This window comes from Cebus imitator, unplaced genomic scaffold (genome assembly GCF_001604975.1).
Source record: "Cebus imitator isolate Cc_AM_T3 unplaced genomic scaffold, Cebus_imitator-1.0 Scaffold170, whole genome shotgun sequence".
Lineage (NCBI taxonomy): Eukaryota > Metazoa > Chordata > Mammalia > Primates > Cebidae > Cebus > Cebus imitator.
Genome location: NW_016107485.1, coordinates 2,913,782 through 2,923,174, shown reverse-complemented (window position 1 = coordinate 2,923,174; position 9,393 = coordinate 2,913,782). Strand labels below are relative to the sequence as shown.

Below are 9,393 nucleotides of genomic sequence, written 5' to 3'. Positions count from 1 at the left end.
AAGTGGAGTTTAAATGATAGGTAACACTAATTGAGCTCTTCTTATATGCTAGATACTGTTTCAAGTGCTTAAATATCAAAAACTAATTCTCACAACTCTATGAGACAAGTATTTTTATTTGTCTCATTTTACATCCAAATGACTGTCCTATACTTCTGAAAATTGCTCTTATTGGTGTTAAGAAATGCCTTTTACATAAACACAGGCAATCTCTACCACCACAGTTGGGTTATCTTAATGGTTTGTATCTATAAGGGTTCCATATTCATCATTTACTTCTTAAGTCTTCACAATGTGATAAGCACTATTACCAGGTGCTGAAGAGGATTCATTCTCTTTCCTTAAGGAGTTGAGAAACTAGCTGGACAGATCAGACAAAACAAAAAAACAGTTCAAGAAATGGAAGTCCCTTTATGGGGCATAATACAGTCTCTTTGAGAAATCATTCACCGTAAAAAATTGTTAAGCTCTGGGAAAAAGGGAGGAAGGCTTCACAAAAGAGATGCCCTAAAGCTGGACCTTTAAAAATAAGTTAGATTGGCCAGGAGTGGAGAAAGTCTTTCCTGGCAAGGAAAAGAGAACAAAGACATGACAACAGAGACAGAATCAGTGGTATATGTAAAGTTGTGTGTGTGATTTATTTATTTATTTTTTTTTTTTTGAGACAAGGTCTCACTCTGTTGCCCAGGCTGGACTGCAGTGGCATGATCACAGCTCACTGCAACCTCAATCTCCTGGGATCAACTAATTCTCCCATCTCAACCTCTCAAGTAGATGGAATCCCTAAGCATACACTACACATCTAGCTAATTTTTGCATTTTTTATAGAAATGGGGTCTCACTATGTTACCCAGGTTCATCTCAAACTCCTGAGCTCAAGCCATCCTCCCACCTTGGCCTCTCAAAATGCTGGGATTACAGGCATGAGCTACCATGCCTGGCCCTGAAGCCTTTCATAATTTGATCCCACCCAATCTCACTAGCCTTTGCTCTCTGGCCACTGATGTCCCTTCTTCTCCCCATGACCCACACCAAACTTCCTCCTAGAACATACTGTCTTTGATAGTTCTACTGTTTCTCCTACCACCTGGAATGTTCTCTTTTCCCTAGTGGGTAACATTAATCCTGGCATACAGCTAGCACTCAATAAAATATAGCCTCTGTTTTAAATAATTTTTATTAAGCTCCAACTGAGGCTGAGTGCAGTGGCCCAGCTGAAAGAAGAAAGACAAAAGAATATCAATTTAGAGGTTTGACTGGTATCAAAAAAGGAGGCGAAAAAAACAATTCCCAATTAAATGAATGAACTGTGGTTTTTAAGTGGTCCACCTCAACAGATATGGTTATATACCCTCAAACTGAACACCTATAAAAAGTACCTGTAATACCAGCACTTTGGGAGGCCAAGGTGGAAGGATAGCTTGAGACCAGGAGTTCAAGACCAGCCTGGTGAACAAGGCAAAACCCTGTCTCTACTAAAAATACAAAAACTAGGCTGGGTGTCATGGCTCACACCTGTAATCCCAGTACTTTGGATGGCCAAGGCAGGGCAGATCACTTGAGGTCAGGAGTTTGAGACCAGCCTGGCCAACATCGTGAAACACTGTCTGTACTAAAAATGCAAAAATTAGCTGGGCATGATGGCATGCCTGCAGTCCCAGCTATCTGGGAGGCTGAGGCACGAGAATGGCTTGAACCTGAGAGGCAAAAGTTGCAGTGAGCCAAGATCAAGCTACTGCACTCCAGCCTGGATGACAGAGCGAGACTCAAAAAAAAAAAAAAAAAATTTAGCTGTGAGTGGTGGTGTACACCTGTAATCCTAGCTACTCAGGAGGCTGAGGCATGAGAATCGCTTGAACCGGGGAGGTAGAAGTTGCAATGAGCCAAGATCAAGCTACTGCACTCCAGCAGCCTAGGCAACAGAGTAAGACTGTCCCAAAAAGAAAAAAAAAAAAAAGCCAACTGAAACATTTTTCTAAAGTGGTTCCCAGCTACCCCAAGTATTACTCTACTCGTTTCTCCTCCCTGTTCTCATAGCATCTATTTCTCTGTTAACACAGTTAAAATATTTGGTTGTCCCCAAGTTTTCTTTTTCCTTTCTCTCTTACTTGTCTGAACAGAAATCATCTTTTATACAATGCTGTATCTAGCAAGACCTAGCAGTGCCTGGCAAATAACAGGTGCTCATTATATACTTGCTGATGGAAGGCCCAACCCACCAGAATTCACAAAGTGAATACCATCCATTTAAACAATCTGTTATGTCAAAAGCTAATGTACTTCTACATTCTCATGAATATGTCTGCTACATAATTACACCAACAATTCATAAACAAAAAATTAAAGTGGATTCACTATAACCTCCAACTAACTAGTTTTTGCTTGACAACACAACCAGGTTTTCATCCATGCCAACTAAGACATAAACAAAAGATAAATTACTTTAGTTGATAATTTAAATATTGTGGTTGGTGATCTTTCTCACTAAAACAGTGCCACAGCTTTGTATGTAGAGTACGTAAAGGTATTTACAGTGGCTTTGTCATGGATAATGGAGGTTACAAATTTAGAAGTCCAAAACAAATCCAAAGTTTATTTTTAGACGCTTTCCATATGGTAGGAGTTTAAGAAGTAAAACAGCAGCCTTCTTCCCTGCCGAAAGCAGAGGGTAGTAGAGCGCCAAAGGAGCAAACCCTCTTCTGAATCTGTTCTTAGCACTGTTTAATGCAAAGGAAGCAATGTGTAGGGTAAGCATGAGCCTCACTGAAAATCAGTCACCCAGGACAACAGGCATTTTGAAAGTCTGCGCTATTCAAGGCTTAAGTATTAATTTTATACATGCCCATGTTAACTTAAAACGTATTTATGGCTTGGAACTTAAAAAATGTTCCAATGTGCTAGTTTATCCACATATTAATTGAGTACGCCAGGTTTAAACATGCCAAGCTTAAAATACTCTCCAGATCATTATGCAAAGGTATGAGCTCAATCTTTTATTCTCAGGAAAAGGAACTTAGGAGAGAATGACTAAAACAATACTCTTTCAATGAAAGCTACAACCGAAAAAGTAAACTCCTGAATAGTGATGAGTTACTTTTTAAAAATACCTGACAGATTTCTTACATTAATCTCAAATTAAGATCCTGGATTTTAGTTCAAAGTTGTCAGAGAATGTATTTTTTGGTTGTTGTTCCCCTACCGTCCTCTCCACTCCCCCGGCCTCCTAGAGAATGTACCTTGAAATTGATCTCTACATGAGACCATCTTATATAAAGGTTGTTTTAGTCATCCACTGACTAAGCCCCTTTAGATCCAAATCTAACTCATTTTATATTGAAATGAATTCTATTTTTATATTAACAGTATTATAACCCAAACTCTTTTAATCTTTTATCAGCTTTAGAGAAATGCCAATAAAACCTAGAATAACTATACTTTTATAACAAGAACCTCAGAAAATAACACATCCAATCTTTTCATTTTCAGTTGGGGAACCACAGCACAAGAGTTCAGTGATCTGATAAAAGAAAAACTGGGGCCAGAATCTGATTACTAGTCTAATGCATTTCTTCTACTACATACTACTGAACACACTGTTTTTGAAATTACAACAGAAAAGTTTAAATATCCATTCCCTGAGAGGATTTTTAAAAATTAGATGTGTGTGTCCCCCCAAAATTGGAAATATTGTTCCTAAAAAACTTAGGCATTAGAAAACTATAGCAATTATTTTCAATACTTCTGGCTTAATACATACTCACACAGCCTCTCCACTGGAAGCTAAGCTTTTAAAAGTTTTCCTTATATCCCAAAGGAGATGAGAATTATTTTTACAATCTAAGATGACATTATCCTTATCTTCTAAAAAATAAACTTCCCACACACAAAAAAATAAGCAATTTCATAGAATTCTGGGTCTTCTTTCAAACAAGCACTTATTTGGAAAGAATGCCATTGACCCATTTTACTATAGGAAGGAGAAAGAAATGCAAAGAATAAAAGGAAAGTTGCCAGGCACAGTGGCTCACACCCGTAACCCCAACACTTTGAGAGTTGACTGCTCAAGCCCAGGAGTTTGAGACCAGCCTGGGTAATATGGCAAAAACCCATCTCTACAAAAAATACAAAAATTGCTGGGTGCGGTGGCTCACACCTGTAATCCCAGCACTTTTGGGAGGCCAAAGTGGGCAGATCACGAGGTCAGGAGTTCAAGACCAGCTGGCCAAGATGGTGAAACTCCATCTCTACTAAAAATACAAAATTAGCCTGGCATGGTAGTGGGCACCTGTAATCCCAGCTACTCAGGAGGCTGAGGCAGAGAATTGCTTGAACCTGGGAGGCAGAGGCTGCAGTGAGCTGAGATCGCACCACTATACTCCAGCCTGGGTGACAGTGTGAGACTCCATCTCAAAAAAAAAAAAAAACAACAACTTAGCTAAGCATGGTGGTGTGTACCTACTATAGTCCCAGCTACTCAGGAAGATGAGGTAGGAGGATTGCTTAAGCCCAGGAGGTTGAGGCTGCAGTGAGCTATGATCACATCACTGCACTCCAGCCTGAGCAACAGAGTGAGACACCCTCTTTTTAAAAAAGAAATAAAAGTAACAAAAATGGAATGGAAGAGGAGAAAAAGGAAAGGAAGACAGAAAAAAATCAATTTAGAGGTCTGACTATTATCAAAAAAGGAGAGGGAAAATAACAATTTCCAACTAAATGAATAAACTGTGGGGTTTTTTTGTTTTTTTCTTTTGAGACGTAGTCTCGCACTGTCACCCAGGGCTGGAGTGCAGTGACTGCGATCTCGGCTCACTGCAACCTCCACCTCCCGGGTTCAAGCCATTCTCCTGCCTCAGCCTCCGGAGTAGCTGGGATTACAGGCGCACGCCACCACACCCAGCCAAGTTTTTGTATTTTTTCAGTAGAGACGGGGTTTCACTAAGTTTGCCAGGATAGTCTCAAACTCCTGACCTTATGATCCACCTGCCTCAGCCTCCCAAAGTGCTGGGATTACAGGCGTGAGCCACTGCACCCAGCCTACTGTGGGATTTCTTTTTAACTGTGGTTTTAAAGCTGTCCACCTCAACAGATATGGTAATCTCCTCAAACTGAATACCTATGAAAAAAATCTTAATCTCTCTCTGCCTGATTCCTCTGTTTGCTCTTCTGCATCCAAAGAGAACATTAAATTAAATAAACTGGGCCCCCTTACGCAAGTAAGGGAGTCAGAAATGCTAGTCTATGTCATGTATTCCCTGCAAAATGCTGGTACTGACTGAAGGGATCCAAGAGTCTTAAAGGAGTCAAGGGAGACTACTGTGCTCCTAAGCATATCCATAACCTCCTGTAAGAGGCAATACATTCTGCTGCCTTTCACATCCACCACAAATCTTTCCTTTCTGATTAGCAGTGTGATGTGCATAGAGACTTTAAAGAACATTCAAGCAGGGCATGCTGTCCCACACTTATAATCTCAGCACTTTGAGAGGCTGAGATTACACTTGATTAAGGTGACAAGAGGAAAATGGAAGCAATATCACTTATATATACTAAAAAGGGAGAGAGAAAATAAAGAAGACCTAGGTAGCCTGCTGGTCAACTCAGACTGAAGCAGAATTCAACCTAACATGCTCATGTGGTCATTAAGGTACCATAACATATGCAATACTTTACCAAATAAAAAACTACAATCTCAAACTTTCCACTTATAAGAAGAGTTTCAAACTCTATAAAAGCTCCCAGTTTTCCCTTTATCTGCCTGCATCCCGTAACAAGCATCTCCTGTTTGACTATTATTAAGACTCAGACATCATAGCACCAGAGAGGTAGATATGGCTCTTTTCTTTTGAAACTGCAAAGCAAAACCTACTTTACAATTTTTTTTTTTTTTTTTTTTGAGACGGAGTTTCACTCTTGTTACCCAGGCTGGAGTGCAATGGCACGATCTCGGCTCACCGCAACCTCCGCCTCCTGGGTTCAGGCAATTCTCCTGCCTCAGCCTCCTGAGTAGCTGGGATTACAGGCACGCACCACCATGCCCAGCTAATGTTTTGTATTTTTAGTAGAGACGGGGTTTCACCATGTTGACCAGGTTGGTCTCGATCTCTTGACCTCGTGATCCATCCGCCTCGGCCTCCCAAAGTGCTGGGATTACAGGCTTGAGCCACCGCGCCTGGCCTCACTTTCCAATTTTTAAGTTTTTTAACTTTTTTTGTTTTTGTTGTTTGAGACAGGGTCTTGCTCTGTTGTGCAGGCTGGATCACAGTGGCACACCTATAGCTCAATGCAACCTCAAACTTCTGGGCTCAAGCAATCCTCCCTGCCTCAGCCTTCAGAGGAGCCAGGACTATCGGCATGTGACACCATGCCCCCAGCTAATTTTTTGGTAGAGATAGAGTCTATTTTGCCCAGGTTGGTGTCAAATTCCTGGTTTCAAGCGATCCTCCTGCCTTGTCTTCCTCAAGTGCTGAAATTACAGACATAAGCCACCATACCCAACTTTAAAATAATGTTTTTTCACACTTCAATTTTTCTATCTCATAGATGACAAACCACAAAGTTATTTAGCCTAGACTCTAGCCCAGTTTTACAATAAATTAATTTCAGCAGTTACTATATAGATAACAAGAAAATACTCATAATTTGATACTGATTAATTCTGAATGACTGGCCATAACCTTTAAAGCCTGAAGATCAGCTGGGCATGGTTACACTGAGCTATGGATGTGCTACTGTGATCCAGCCTGGGTACCAGAACAAGACCCTGTCTCTTAAAATGAAAAATTAAAATTAAGTAAATAAAATGAAGCATGAAGACCAAGACTGAAATCCATTTTCCATCACAGTCAAAGGCAGGGGGCCAAATCTCAGTAAATGAGGAAGAATAACAAAAATACAATGAGTTCCTGGCAGCTGTTACCAACAGTGAATTCATCCTGATAGAAACTGGAACATTCCAGTGATCCTGGCAATGAGGAACATCAATGAAACATACTCCTCTTGTTTTAAACACAAATTTTTCTCTCCTGTTCCCTGGGATGTACCAAAAGAAGAGAATGGTACACAGCCTAAGAACAAAGCATCTAGGAAAAAGAATAGAGGCAGGGACCTACATAGGACTACTATTATTATCAGTCTAGGTCAAGGTCATTGGAGAAATCACAAAATCACATCATCTCAGCACTGGAACAGAATCATCATGTGTCAATAAATATTTTCCAAGTGACCATGTGCTAGATGCTAAGGAAACACAGATGATTTTGACAAAATCCCTATTCAAGTCATGTGTACTAAGTACTTCAATAGGGGAGTTAACTAAGGGTTATGGGAGCATAGCAGAAAGAATAAAAGAGCAGATTTTTCAAAATAAGTTGCCGAAAATAAACTTGGGATCACCATATCCACCATCTACCAATCTTACACGCAGAAGACTCATGGTGGCTGAGGATAAGGAGAAAGTAAGGCTGCAATTCCAACAGGGCTGGGACTTGTGGTCTCCTAGAATCAAGGTCTTGTTATCCTGTATGATTAGCTTAAAAAATAGTTAAAGGCATGCCTATAATCCCAGCACTTTGGGAGGCCGAGGCAGGCGGATCACCTGAAGTCAGGAGTTCAAGATCAGCCTGGCCAATATGCTGAAACCCTGTTTCTGCTTTAAAAAAACAAGTTTAAATACAAAAATTAGCCCGGTGTGGTGGCATGCGCCTGTCATTCCAGCTACTTTGCGAGGCTGAGGCAGGAGAATCACTTGAACCCAGGAGGTGGAGGTTGCAGTGAGCCAAAACTGCTCCACTGCACTCTAGCCTGGGTGACAGAGCAAGACTCTGTTTAAAAAAAAAAAAGAAAAGAAAAAGAAAAAAAAAAAGTTAAAGGTGACTATGATCATTTCTGTCCCCCTACATTTCTTCTTCACAAAAAAACTGGAATCACAAGAAGGCACAGTTCTAATCCAAGCATTTACTCAGTGCCAACCTCCAAATTTTACAAGACAGTACTTAATCCTTTAAAATATTTGCTGAAAAACAGTAACTTCCTCCCTGCAGGAAATTTTATGTACACACCAGGCTATTTACAGAGGTCTAGGTTACAACTTTAACTTCCAGAATAAAACTGACCATAATCACTACCAATGCCATGTGACTTTCCCTCTGGCCGAAGTTCTAAACTGTCTACCCTCAAGGCTTAGAGGAGTCTTTCTACCTCGGAGGCGTCTGACACTTTAGTTCTTCATTTTATTGCTAATTATGACTCTCAGGAATTTACCCACAAAGAAACTACAGGAATTTATTAATCCACAAACCATATTTTATTTTCATTTTCCAAACAAAACTTAAAGGCCCATAATTTACAAAGTCAAAAAGTATCAGATTTCCAAAGGGAAAAACTTATCTCTGACATAGGATTTTTTTCTTATTGGTAACCTCTCTCTATCCAATAGAAACATACTTAACTACCATAACATATTCTAGCAAACTGCTGCTATTTCAGCAATTACAATCGAGTACATGCTTTCAATAGTGAGTCAGGCCTTGGGAGAGGCTTAGCACATGGAAATTCACCAGCTGGCATCTACATTGAGATTCAAGGAGACAAATGGAATTTTTGCATCAGGTTTTTCCAAGAGTTAACTGGTTTTTAAATTGACTATACTCTTCCTCTGAATTATTTACAGATGAAATGGTAAAATATATAAATTTTATTTTAAAATATGATGAAAATAGTATGGAATAATGTTGAACAAGATTGGTCTTGTGTTAAAACTTTTTTTTTTAATTTATAGAGATGAGGTCTCACTATGTTGCCCAGGCTGGTCTTGAACTCCTGGGCTCAAGTGATCCTCCTGCCTTGGCCTCCCATAGTGCTGGGATTACAGGTGTGAGGCACACGCCCAGCCCCCTGAATACTACTGAAGCTGGGTAATAGGCCCATGGTGGTGGTTCATTACATCATTCTCTTTGTTTTTATATGTGTTTCAAATGTTCCATAATAAAGATTTCAAAATAATTTTACTAATGTCATGATGTGGTGAACTTGGAAAATTGCCTTACTTAGTCCAGGCTTCATCTACAGTTTGGGCTGAGATTTTTTGCTTCTTTTAATGCTTACAACCTATATGTCATGCCCTCTGAGGAGGTCCATGGGAAGCTGAAACAAGCCCACATGCCTGCCAGTTAGCATTCTTTTCATTCTCAAATTGCTAAAGTCAGATTAATTTTCATTTACTCATCTCCTATTCCACAATCAGCTTCTTGACTGAAAGGAAAGGAGTAGGGGACTTCCTTGAGTGTTTCAGGTGATGATAAACTCTACTGAAAATCTGATAAGAAATGTAATTATATAATCTTTCCTCCTATTGCCAACTATGTTCCAGGTGGGGACTCTACAGTGAAAGCAATT

General features: G+C 39.9%; 1 protein-coding gene across 4 annotated transcripts in view; it reads right to left on the bottom strand.

Moving 5' to 3' along the window:
* Positions 1-9,393, bottom strand: part of MRTFA (myocardin related transcription factor A) — a 216,728-nt gene that overhangs the window by 179,141 nt on the left and 28,194 nt on the right. The window lies entirely within an intron of this gene.